Source organism: Bos grunniens, chromosome 1 (assembly GCF_055505025.1).
Source record: "Bos grunniens cultivar Pamir isolate PY7600 chromosome 1, Bosgru_T2T1.0, whole genome shotgun sequence".
Classification (NCBI taxonomy): Eukaryota; Metazoa; Chordata; class Mammalia; order Artiodactyla; family Bovidae; genus Bos; species Bos grunniens.
This window is the reverse complement of record NC_141165.1, coordinates 92,587,001-92,599,970: the sequence shown is the minus strand read 5'-3', so window position 1 is coordinate 92,599,970 and position 12,970 is coordinate 92,587,001. Positions and strand designations below refer to the sequence as shown.

General features: G+C 39.5%; 1 protein-coding gene across 6 annotated transcripts in view; it reads right to left on the bottom strand.

Moving 5' to 3' along the window:
* GSK3B (glycogen synthase kinase 3 beta) overlaps nucleotides 1-12,970 on the bottom strand; it is a 214,947-nt gene that overhangs the window by 98,642 nt on the left and 103,335 nt on the right. The gene's annotated exons all lie outside the window — the stretch shown is intronic.

Genomic DNA, 12,970 nt, shown 5'->3' with positions numbered 1-12,970 from the left:
AAGGTAAATGCTATTATGTTTAGAGAATAAGGCCAAAATAAAGGGGCTGGGGATGTATTATGGACAAAAGGCCTAATAAGCAGAACTGTCTTAGAGCAGAGTGGGCTCCAGCTCTTGGAGGATGATAGCACAAATAAACAAACCTTCCTCTTCCCTAGAAACTTTCAGTAAACTTCATGATGGTTCTAGCATGTTCTCTAAAAGGAAATAGGGAACGTAAGATGACTCTCCTTCCGACTCTTTAAACCGATACGAGACCTGGGCTTATGTATACAGTGATACAAAACATCAATCTTTCATTCCATTACTTGTTACGTTTATAGCTGAAGCAATAAACAGAGAAACTCAAGACAGTACAGGATACTCGCTTTAACAAGGATAATACGTAGTACTGGACTCTGCATTCTGACTATTACAGATGACAGAAAATTTTACAAATTTCAAAACTGTCCATTTTCTATTCCAAATTGAGCTGTTTTTTGAAGTATGTCTATATTCTATCAATTCACCTATAGGTAGCTAGCTTTGTGGGAGAACTGAAGTAAGATAAGACTCCTCTCAGATATTAAGATTGCTTTTTAACATCGACGGCTATATTAAAATAAGCTATTTCTCCAGACCAATTAACCAAGATAACATAGAACTATTAAATAAAATTTCCATGTAATGGAATTTGTATTAAGACTATGCATATAGGGCTTCCCTGGTGGCTAAGCAGTAAAGAATCTGCCTGCAATGCAGGAGATGCAGGAGACGTGGGTTCCATCCCTGGGTTGGGAAGATCCCCTGGTGGAGGGTACAGCAACCCACTAGAGTATTTTTGCCTGGAGAATCCCATGGACGGAGGAGCCTGGTAGGCTACAGTCTAAAGGGTCACAGATAATTAGACACGACTGAAGTGACTGAACGGGTACACATATACTATGCATATGATCCTTTAACAAAAAGAATATAAGAAAGTATATGGACTCAAATATTTACCTACCCTTACTTCCTGTTCATATTCTACTATTTTTGAAAGGAGGCTTAAAATTTCTCATTTTACAATTGCACTGATCTTACAGGCTAGTAAAGTAATGTTCAAAATTCTCCAAGCCAGGCTTCAGCAATACGTGAACTGTGAACTACCAGATGTTCAAGCTGGTTTTAGAAAAGGCAGAGGAACCAGAGATCAAATTTCCAACATCCACTGGATCATTGAAAAAGCAAGAGAGTTCCAGAAAAACATCTATTTCTGCTTTATTGACTATGCCAAAGCCTTTGACTGTGTGGATCACAATAAACTGTGGAAAATTCTGAAAGAGATGGGAATACCAGACCACCTGACCTGCCTCCTGAGAAACCTGTATGCAGGTCAGGCAGCAACAGTTAGAACTGGACATGGACAACAGACTGGTTCCAAATAGGAAAAGGAGGATGTCAAGGCTGTATATTGTCAGCCTGCTTATTTAACTTACATGCAGAGTACATCATGAGAAATGCTGGGCTCGATGAAGCACAAGCTGGAATCAAGACTGCTAGGAGAAATATGAATAACCTCAGATATACAGATGACACCACCCTTATGGCAAAAAGTGAAGAAGAACTAAAGAGCCTCTTGATGAAAGTGAAAGAGGAGAGTGAACAAGTTGGCTTAAAGCTCAACATTCAGAAAACGAAGATCATGGCATCTGGTCCCATCACTTCATGGCAAATAGATGGGGAAACAGTGGAAACAGTGTCAGACTTTATTTTTGGGGGCTCGAAAAATCACTGCAGATGGTGACTGCAGCCTTGAAATTAAACTTGCTCCTTGGAAGGAAAGTTATGACCAACCTAGACAGCATATTAAAAAGCATAGACATTACTTTGCCAGCAAAGATCCGTCTAGTCAAAGCTATGGTTTTTCCAGTGGTCATGTATGGATGTGAGAGTTGGGCTATAAAGAAAGCTGAGGGCCGAAGAATTGATGCTTTTGAACTTTGGTGTTGGAGAATACTCTTAAGAGTCCCTTAAACTGTGAGGAGATCTAACCAGTCCATCCTAAAGGAAATCAGTCCTTCATTGGAAGGATGGATGCTAAAGCTGAAAACTCCAATACTTTGGCCACCTACTGTGAAGAACTGATTCATTTCAAAAGACCCTAATGCTGGGAAAGGTTGAAGGCAGGAGGAGAAGGGGACGAGAGAGGATGAGATGATTGGATGGCATCACGGACTCAATGGACATGAGGTTGAGTAAACTCTGGGAGCTGGTGATGGACAGGGAGGCCTGGTGTGCTGTAGTCCATGGGGTTGCAAAGAGTCGGACGTGACTGAGCAACTGAACTGAACTCGACTGTCCTCTATAGGCTGAAAGTTTCATGAGGTTAAAAACTTTGTTATTCTTATTCACTGCCATATCCTTAATACTGCAAATGATGCTTGGCACAGAAAAGGTACACTATATTTGTAGAATAACAACTTTTTTTTTCTGTAGAATTCAGTATGTCATGATGCACTAATAAAGAATGACTCAGCAAAAAGTTAGGCTTGGGACAGTTGTACATTAAATGTATCTTAGGCATAGGCATTGTCTAATATTGGCTTGATTAATACTTTAAAAATTGCTCTGTGAAATTTATCTTTTGGATCTTTTCAGTTCAGTTCAGTGGCTCAATCATGAAGTGATGGGACCAGATGCCAGGGAGGGATAAACAATATATTTTCATGTAAAGTAAAAGGACAGATCATGATAGAGAGAAAGGGCTATTATTTTAGATAGGGAAGTCAGAGCAGATCTCACAATGAAGGTTAAGGATCTAAAGACAAATCTAATCATATGAAGATGAGACCCATGTGAGGCTTGGGGGGAAAGCACTACAGTTATAGGGAACTTCAAACACAAATGCCCAGAGGTGGGCTTGAAAGTGAAAGTCACTTAGTTGTATCTGACTTTTTGCGACCCCTGAACTATACAGTCCATGGAATTTTCTAGGCCAGAATACTGGAGTGGGTAGCCTTTCCCTTCTCCAGGGGCTCTTCCCAACTCAGGGGTTGAACTCAGGTCTCCTGCATTGCAGACAGACTCTCTACCAGCTGAGCCACAAGGGAAGACCAGAGGTGAACTTGGCATATTCAAAAACAGCTAGAAGGATAATGTGATTTCACCACTGAATAAAGGAAGAGGCAGGAAGCAAGTACAGAGAGATAGGCAGGACAGTATGTCATATTAACTCTAATGAAACTGAATTCTAAACTAAATGAAAGGAAAGCCAAAGAGGCCAAGCAAATGACATAATCTAATTTACCTTTTTAAATGATCATTTTAAAACTAAAAATAAATTTGGGGGAGAAAGTGGATCACAAGTTGTTTTTTGTTTGAAAGTGGATCAAGAGTTCCATTTGAAATCCTAATATTAGACATCCAAGTAAAAATACTGAGGCTCAAGGTAGAAATCTGGGCTGAAATCTGTGTCTAGGAGCCATTTGTATAAAGGGGACTCAAAGCAAGAGGACCTAATAACATCACCTAGGGAAGAAGTTTAGACAAATACACACAAACAACACATTCATATACTGTATCTCTCTGCCAACCGATCTATCCATCTATCCATCCATCCATAGGTATGAAAAGGAGTATATCAAGTGGAGCAATGGATAAAGTAGGATAAAAAACAAGAGAGGTTACCTTACAGGCCAAGTGAAATAAGTTTTCAGAAAATGGCACTGACCATTTATAGCAAAAGCTGCTGAATAAGAAATTAAGATGAAAGCGTAAGACAAATGGATATGGCAAATGCAGGATGTTAGTGACTCTTACAAGTGTGATTTCAGTAGTGATAAAAGTCTGACTAGTGAATTAACTTGGGGTTGGGAGGGAGACACAGGGAAATAACTAAAAAGTCAGAAGGTTCAAAAAGAAATGAGATTTTTCAGCTCTAGCAGAATGAACAGATCAGCAAATTCGCTCCCCAAAACACATATAAAAAGAACTGTATTATAGAAAACAATCATTTCAGGGCTCTGGAAACCAATCAAAATCAACAACAAATCAAGAAGCATTTATTCAAGAAACATAGCTACAATACTGGAGTTAAGACAGTGGGGGCTAGTGATCTTCTTGCTAGTGACCTTCCCTCTCAATCACCTCTCAGCTCAGCCACAGCTCTGCTACCCTGAGAATGTAACACCAGGTGGGGAAAATGACAGACTGCCAGAACATTAAGAAATACAAAGGGAGATCTTGGAAATCAAAGAGGTTAAATAAACTCTCTACATAGCCCTGTGCTGATTTACAGGCTGTGCACACATGGGAGATCCAAGAGGGCCTTCGAGCAAGTAAATGCTGAGGCTGACTTAAAAACTGCCTGAATTTCAAATGTTTTCCCAATCCATGAACAGAATCATCTAAGAAATGATGGAAGCTTTATAAATTCAAAATATTTGAACACAATCTCTAACCAATAACTGGCTGGTCACTAAGCAATGCAAAGAGTCAAACCCTAAGAAATCAGGCTAAAACATGAAAACTTGAATAACAATTTAACACAGATTTCAGGGGTTTCAAACTGGCAGAAAAAGAGTCTAGATTAGATGCAGGTAAATTACAAAAAAAAAAAAAAGGAAAAGAAAGAAAACTCCCAAAAAAACAAGTTTCAGGAGGATAAAAAAAAAGTTAACAGAACCCAGAGTTCTACAATATATTATCTAAAATTTTTCACTGTCTAAAAAAATTGTGAGACATATAAACAATAGGGAAAGTTGATCTATACTCAGGTTAAAAAAGAAAAGGAGCCAACAGAAATTGACTCTGGGTGGACACAGCCATTGGATTTAGCAGACAAGAATAAAAAACTGCTATTATGTTCAAAGAATGTTAAGCTTCTCAACACTAGCCTTGACAATGAGTTTTTATATTTGACACCAAAAGCAAAAGCAACAAAAACAAAAGTAAGCAAATGGGACTATCTCAAATTAAAAAACTTCTGCAAAGGAAATCATCAACAAAATGAAAAGACAACCTATGAAATGGGATAAAACATTTGCAAATCATGTATTAGGATAAGGGGTTAATATCCAAAATATAAAGAACTCCTACAACTTAATAGAAAAGCTTTCAAATAACCTAATTTAAAAACGGGTAAAGGACTTGAATAGATATTTTTCCAAAAAAGACATACAGATGGCCAACAATATATGAAAAGATGGCTTAACATCATTAATTATCAGGGAATGCAAATCAAAACCCCACCTCTTAGAATGGATATTACCAAAAAGGGGCAAGAAATAAGCAGTGTTGGAAAACAACAGAATGGGAAAGACTAAAGATCTCTTCAAGAAAATTAGATACACCAAAGGAACATTTCATGCAAAGATGGGCTCGATAAAGGATAGAAATGGTATGGACCTAACAGAAGCAGAAGATATTAAGAAGAGATGGCAAGAATACACAGAAGAACTGTACAAAAAAGATCTTCACGACCAAGATAATCACGATGGTGTTATCACTCACCTAGAGCCAGACATCCTGGAATGTGAAGTCAAGTGGGCCTTAGAAAGCACCACTACAAACAAAGCTAGTGGAGGTAATGGAATTCCAGTTGAGCTCTTTCAAATCCTATAAGATGATACTGTGAAAGTGCTGCACTCAATATGCCAGCAAATTTGGAAAACTCAGCAGTGGCCACAGGACTGGAAAAGGTCAGTTTTCATTCCAATCCCAAAGAAAGGCAATGCCAAAGAACGCTCAAACTACCACACAATTGCACTCATCTCACACGCTAGTAAAGTAATGCTCAAAATTCTCCAAGCCAGGCTTCAGCAATACGTGAACTGTGAACTATCAGATGTTCAAGCTGGTTTTAGAAAAGGCAGAGGAACCAGAGATCAAATTTCCAACATCTGCTGGATCATCAAAAAAGCAAAAGAGTTCCAGAAAACCATCTATTTCTGCTTGATTGACTATGCCAAAGCCTTTGACTGTGTGGATCACAATAAACTGTGGAAAATTCTTCAACAGATGGGAATACCAGACCACCTGACCTGCCTCTTGAGAAACCTATAAGCAGGTCAGGAAGCAACAGTTAGAACTGGACATGGAACAACAGACTGGTTCCAAATAGGAAAAGGAGGATGTCAAGGCTGTATATTGTCACTCTGCTTATTTAACTTATATGCAGACTACATCATGAGAAATGCTGGGCTGGAAGAAGCACAAGCTGGAATCAAGATTGCCAGGAGAAATATCAATAACCTCAGATATGCAGATGACACCACCCTTATGGCAGAAAGTGAAGAGGAACTCAAAAGCCTCTTGATGAAAGTGAAAGTGGAGAGTGAACAAGTTGGCTTAAAGCTCAACATTCAGAAAACGAAGACCTTGGCATCTGGTCCCATCACTTCATGGCAAATAGATGGGGAAACAGTGGAAACAGTGTCAGACTTTATTTTGGGGGGGGCTCCAAAATCACTGCAGATGGTGACTGCAGCCATGAAATTAAAAGACGCTTACTCCTTGGAAGGAAAGCTATGACCAATTTTGACAGCATATTAAAAAGCAGAGACATTATTTTGCCAACAAAGGTCCATCTAGTCAAGGCTATGGTTTTTCTAGTGGTCATGTATGGATGTGAGAGTTGGACTGTGAAGAAAGCTGAGTGCTGAAGAATTGATGCTTTTGAACTGTGGTGTTGGAGAAGACTCTTGAGAGTTCCTTGGACCACAAGGAGATCCAACCAGACCATTCTAAAGGAGAGCAGTCCTGGATGTTCTTTGGAAGGACTGATGCTAAAGCTGAAACTCCAATACTTTGGCCACCTCATGCAAAGAGCTGACTCATTGGAAAAGACTCTGATGCTGGGAGGGATTGGGGGCGGGAAGAGAAGGGGACGACAGAGGATGAGATGGCTGGATGTTGTCACCAACTCGATGAACATGACTTTGCGTGAACTCTGGGAGTTGGTGATGGACAGGGAGGCCTGGCGTGCTGCGATTCATGGGGTCGCAAAGAGTTGGACACGACTGAGCAACTGAACTGAACTGAACCTGAAGCAAACTGTAATACATTGAAATGTACATTGTAATTCCTAAAGCAGCCACTAAGAAAATAATTATTTTAATATAAAAATCAACACTGGACCTAAAATGGTACACTAAAAAACTTGTTGAACACAAAAGGAGGCAATAAATGAGAATCGAGGACCAGGGACAACGTGAGAGGCCTTCCCTGGTGGTGCAGTGGATAAGAATCTCCCTGCCATGCAGGGAGAAGCCATTGCAACGAGAAGCCCTTGCACTGCAACAAAGAGTAGCCCTGCCTGCTGCAACTAGAGAAAGCCCCCCCAGAGCAACAAAGACCCAGCACAGCCAAACAGAAATAAATAATTTTTAAAGAATACATGAGAGACACAGAAAACAAAAAGCAACATGGTAGAGGCAATTTCTTCTTTGTTTTTAATTTATATTTTTGGAGGCTAATTACTTTACAATATTGTATTGGTTTTCCTATACATTGACATGAATCCGCCACAGGTGTACATGTGTTCCCCATCCTGAACCCCTCTCCCACCTCCCACCCCATCCCATCTCTCTGGGTCATCCCAGTGCACCAGCCCTGAGCACCCTGTCTCATGCATCAAACTTGGACTGGTGATCCATTTCACATATGATAATATACATGTTTCAGTGCCATTGTCCCAAACCATCTCACCCTCACCCTCTCCCACGGAGTCCAAAAGACTGTTCTATACATCTGTGTCTCTTTTGCTGTCTCGCATACAGGGTTATCATTACCATCTTTCTAAATTCCATATATATGCGTTAGCATATGTATTGGTATTCCTCTTTCTGGCTCTACTTCACTCTGTATAACAGGCTCCAGTTTCATCCACCTCATGAGAACGGATTCAAATGTATTCTTTTTAATGGCTGAGTAATATTGCATTGTGTATATGTACCACAGCTTTCTTATCCATTCGTCTGCTGATGGACATCTAGGTTGCTTCCATGTCCTGGCTATTATAAACAGTGCTGCAATGAACATTGGGGTACACGTGTCTCTTTCGATTCTGGTTTCCTCAGTGTGTATGCCCAGCAGTGGGACTGCTGGGTCATGCTGCTGCTACTGCTGCTGCTAAGTCGTGTGAGTCCTGTCTGACTCTGCAACCCCATAGACGGCAGCCCACCAGGCTCCTCTGTCCCTGGGATTCTCCAGGCAAGAACAATGGAGTGGGTTGCCATTTCCTTCTCCAATGCATGAAAGTGGAAAGTGAAAGTGAAGTCGCTCAGTCATGTCCGACTCTTAGCAGCCCCATGGACTGTATAGCCTACCAGGCTCCTCCATCCATGGGATTTCTCAGGCAAGAGTACTGGAGTGGGGTGCGACTGCCTTCTCCATGCTGGGTCATATGGCAGTTCTATTTCCAGTTTTTTAAGGAATTTCCACACTGTTCTCCATAGTGGCTATACTAGTTTGCATTCCCACCAACAGTGTAATAGGGTTTCCTTTTCTCCACACCCTCTCCAGCATTTATTGCTTGTAAACTTTTGGATAGCAGCCATTCTGACTGGCATGATATGGTACCTCATTGTGGTTTTGATTCGCATTTCTCTAATAATGAGTGATGTGAGCATCTTTTCATGTGTTTGTTAGCCATCTGTATGTCTTCTTTGGAGAAATGTCTGTTTAGTTCTTTGGCCCATTTTTTGATTGGGTCATGTATTTTTCTGGAATTGACCTGCAGGAGTTGCTTGTATATTTTTGAGATTAATTCTGTGTCAGTTGCTTCGTTTGCTATTATTTTCTCCCATTCTGAAGGCTGTCTTTTCACCTTGCTTATACTTTCCTTTGTTGTGCAAAAGCTTTTAATTTTAATTAGGCCCCATTTGTTTATTTTTGCTTTTATTTCCAATATTCTGGGAGGTGGGTCATAGAGGATCCTGCTGTGATTCATGTTGGAGAGTGTTTTGCCTATAAGTTTAGATCTTTAATCCATTTTGAGTTTATTTTTGTGTATGGTGTTAGAAAGTGTTCTAGTTTCATCTTTTTACAAGTCATTGTAAAAAACGTTGTACAACATCACAAATGGATGTTGAATTTTGTCAAAGGCTTTTTCTGCATCTATTGAGATAATCATATGGCTTTTATTTTTTAATTTGTTAATGTGGTATATTACATTGATTGATTTGTGGATACTGAAGAATCCTTGCATCCCTGGGAAAAAGCCCACTTGGTCATGATGTATGATCTTTCTAATATGTTGTTGGATTCTGTTTGCTAGAATTTTGTTAAGGATTTTTGCATCTATGTTCATCAGTGATATTGGCCTATAGTTTTCTTTTTTTGTGGCATCTTTGTCTGGTTTTGGTATTAGGGTGATGGTGGCCTCGTAGAATGACTTTGGAAGTTTATCTTCCTCTGCAATTTTCTGGAAGAGTTTGAGTAGGATAGGTGTTAGCTCTTCTCTAAATTTTTGGTAGAATTCAGCTGTGAAGCCATTGGGTCCTGAGCTTTTGTTTGCTGGAAGATTTCTAACTACAGTTTCAATTTCCATGCTTGTGATGGGTCTGTTAAGATTTCCATTTCTTCCTGGTTCAGTTTTGGAAAGTTGTACTTTTCTAAGAATTTGTCCATTTCTTCCAAGTTGTCCATTTTATTGGCATGTTGTTTGTTGTGATCTCTCCATTTTCTTTTCTAATTTTGTTGATTTGATTTTTCTCCCTTTAGTTTCTTGATGAGTCTGGCTAATAGTTTGTCAATTTTATTTAACTTCTCAAAGAACCAGCTTTTGGCTTTGTTGATTTTTGCTATGGTCTCTTTTGTTTCTTTTGCCCTAATTTTTAAGATTTCTTTCCTTCTACTAACCCTGGGGTTCTTCATTTCTTCCTTTTCTAGTTGCTTTAGGTGTAGAGTTAGGTTATTTATTTGACTTTTTTCTTATTTCTTGAGGTAAGCCTGTATTGCTATAAATCTTCCCCTTAGCACTGCTTTTACAGTGTCCCATAGGTTTTGGGTTGTTGTGTTTTCATTTTCATTCGTTTCTATGCATATTTTGATTTCTTTTTTGATTTCTTCTGTGATTTGTTGGTTATTCAGCAGCGTGTTGTTCAGCCTCCATATGTTGGAATTTTTAATAGTTTTTCCCCTGTAATTGATATCTAATCGTAACTGTATTGTGGTCAAAAAAGATGCCTGGAATGATTTCAATTTTTTTGAATTTACCAAGGCTAGATTTATGGCCCAGGATGTGATCTATCCTGGAGAAGGTTCCATGTGCACTTGAGAAAAAGGTCAAATTCACTGTTTTGGGGTGAAATGTACTATAGATATCAATTAGGTCTAACTGGTCTATTTTATCATTTAAAGTTTGTGTTCCCTTGTTACTTTTCTGTTTAGTTGATCTATCCATAGGTGTGAGAGGGGTATTAATGCTCCTACTATTATTGTGTTATTATTAATTTCCCCTTTCATACTTGTTAGCATTTGTCTTACATATTGCAGTGCTCCTATGTTGGGTGCATATATATATTTCCAGCCCTTCACTTTCAGTCTGTTGTGTCCCTTGTTTCGAGGTGGGTCTCTTGCAGATAACATATATAGGGGTCTTGTTTTTGTATCCATTCAGCCAGTCTTTGTCTTTTGGTTGGGGCATTCAATTCATTTACATTTAAGGTAATTATTGATAAGTATGATCCCGTTGCCATTTACTTTATTGTTTTGGGTTCGTTTTTATACACCCTTTCTGTGTTTCCTGTCTAGAGAAGATCCTTTAGTATTTGTTGGAGAGCTGGTTTGGTGGTGCTGAATTCTCTCAGCTTTTGCTTGTCTATAAAGCTTTTGGTTTCTCCTTCATATTTGAATGAGATCCTTGCTGGGTACAGTAATCTGGGCTGCAGGTTATTTTCTTTCATCACTTTTAGTATGTCCTGCATTACCCTCTGGCCTGAAGAGTTTCTATTGAAAGATCAGCTGTTATCCTTATGGGAATCCCCTTGTGTGTTATTTGTTGTTTTTCCCTTGCTGCTTTTAATATTTGTTCTTTGTGTTTGATCTTTGTTAATTTGATTAATATGTGTCTTGGGGTGTTTCACCTTGGGTTTATCCTGTTTGGAACTCTCTGGGTTTCTTGGACTTGGGTGACTATTTCCTTCCCCATTTTAGGAAAGTTTTCAACTATTATCTCCTCTTTTCTCATGGCCTTTTTTTGGTCATCTTCTTCTGGGACTTCTATGATTCAAACGTTGGGGTGTTTAACATTGTCCCAGAGGTCTCTGAGGTTGTCCCCATTTCTTTTAATTCTTTTTTCCTCTCTGTTTCATTTATTGCTACCATTCTACCTTCTACCTCACTAATCCTATATTCTGCCTCCGTTATTCTACTGTTGGTTCCCTCCAGACTGTTTTTTATCTCATTTATTGCATTATTCATTATATATTGACTTTTTTATTTCTTCTAAGTCCTTTTAACATTTCTCTCATCTTCTCGATCCTTGTCTCCAGGCTATTTATCTGTAACTCCATTTTGTTTTCAAGATTTTGCATCATTTTCACTATCACTATTTGGAATTCTTTATTAGGTAGATTCCCTATCTCTTCCTCTTTTGTTTGGTTTGGTGGGCATTTATCCTGTTCTTTTACCTGCTGGGTATTTCTCTGCCTTTTCATCTTGTTTATATTGCTGTGTTTGGGGTGGCCTTTCCGTATTCTGGCAGTTTGTGGTTTCTCTTTATTGTGGAGGTTCCTCACTGTGAGTGGGGTTGGATGTGTGGCTTGTCAAGGTTTCCTGGTTAGGGAAGCTTGTGTTGGTGTTCTGGTGGATGGAGCTGGATTTCTTCTCTCTGGAGTGCACTGAAGTATCCAGTAATGAGTTCTGAAATGTCAGTGGGTTTGGTGTGACTCTGGGCAGCCTATATATTGAAGCTCAGGGCTACGTTCCTGTATTGTTGGAGAATTTGCATGGCATGTCTTTCTCTGGAACTTGTTGGCCCTTGGGTGGTGCTTGGTTTCCATGTAGATATGAAGGCGTTTGATAAGCTCCTATCGATTAATGTTCCCTGCAGTCAGGAGTTCTCTGGTGTTCTCAGGATTTGGACTTAAGCCTTCCGCCTCTGGTTTTCAGTCTTATTCTTACAGTAACTTCAAGACTTCTCCATCTGTACAGCACTGATGATAAAACATCTCGGTTAATGATGAAAAGTTTCTCCACTGGGAGGGACACCCAGAGAGGTACACAGAGTTACATGGGGAAGAGAAGAGGGAGGAGGGAGATAAAGGTGACCAGGAGGAGAAGAGGGGGAATCAAAACAGGAGAGAGTAAGCTAGCCAGTAATCACTTCCCTATGTGCTCTCCACAGTCTGGATTTCTCAGAGATGTTCATGGAGTCACATAGAGAAAAGAAGAAGGAGGAAGGAGTCAGAGGTGGCCAGGAGGATAAAAGGGGAAATCAAAAGGAGAAAGAGAGATCCAGCCAGTAATCAGTTCCCTAGGTATTCTCCATAACTCGGAACACACAAAGAGATTCACAGAGTTGGGTAGAGAAGAGAAGGGGGAGGGAAGAGATAGAGGCAACCTGCTGGAGAAAAAGGAGAGTCTAAAGGGGGAGAGAGCAATCCAGTTAGTAATCTCACTCCCAAGTAAAAATGGGTACTGAAGATTGGGTTCTTAAAGGTACAAATTTGATAACAAATACCAAAAAGCAAAGATTAAAAACCTAGAGTAGAGGTTAAATTCTCAAAAATACAATATTAAAAAACAAAATCACAAAAATTTTATATATATATATATATAAAAAACATGAAGTTTGCTTTAAAAAATGGGTCTTTTTTTTTGCAAAGTAATAGTAGGTTATAAAAATGAAAATTAAAGGAGTGACCAAGTGAAGTTGCTTAGTTGTGTCCGACTCTTTGCGACCCCATGGACTATAGCCTACCACGTTCCTCCATCCATGGGATTTTCCAGGCAAGAGTACTGGAGTGGGTTGCCATTTCCTTCTCCAGAGGATCTTCCTGACCCA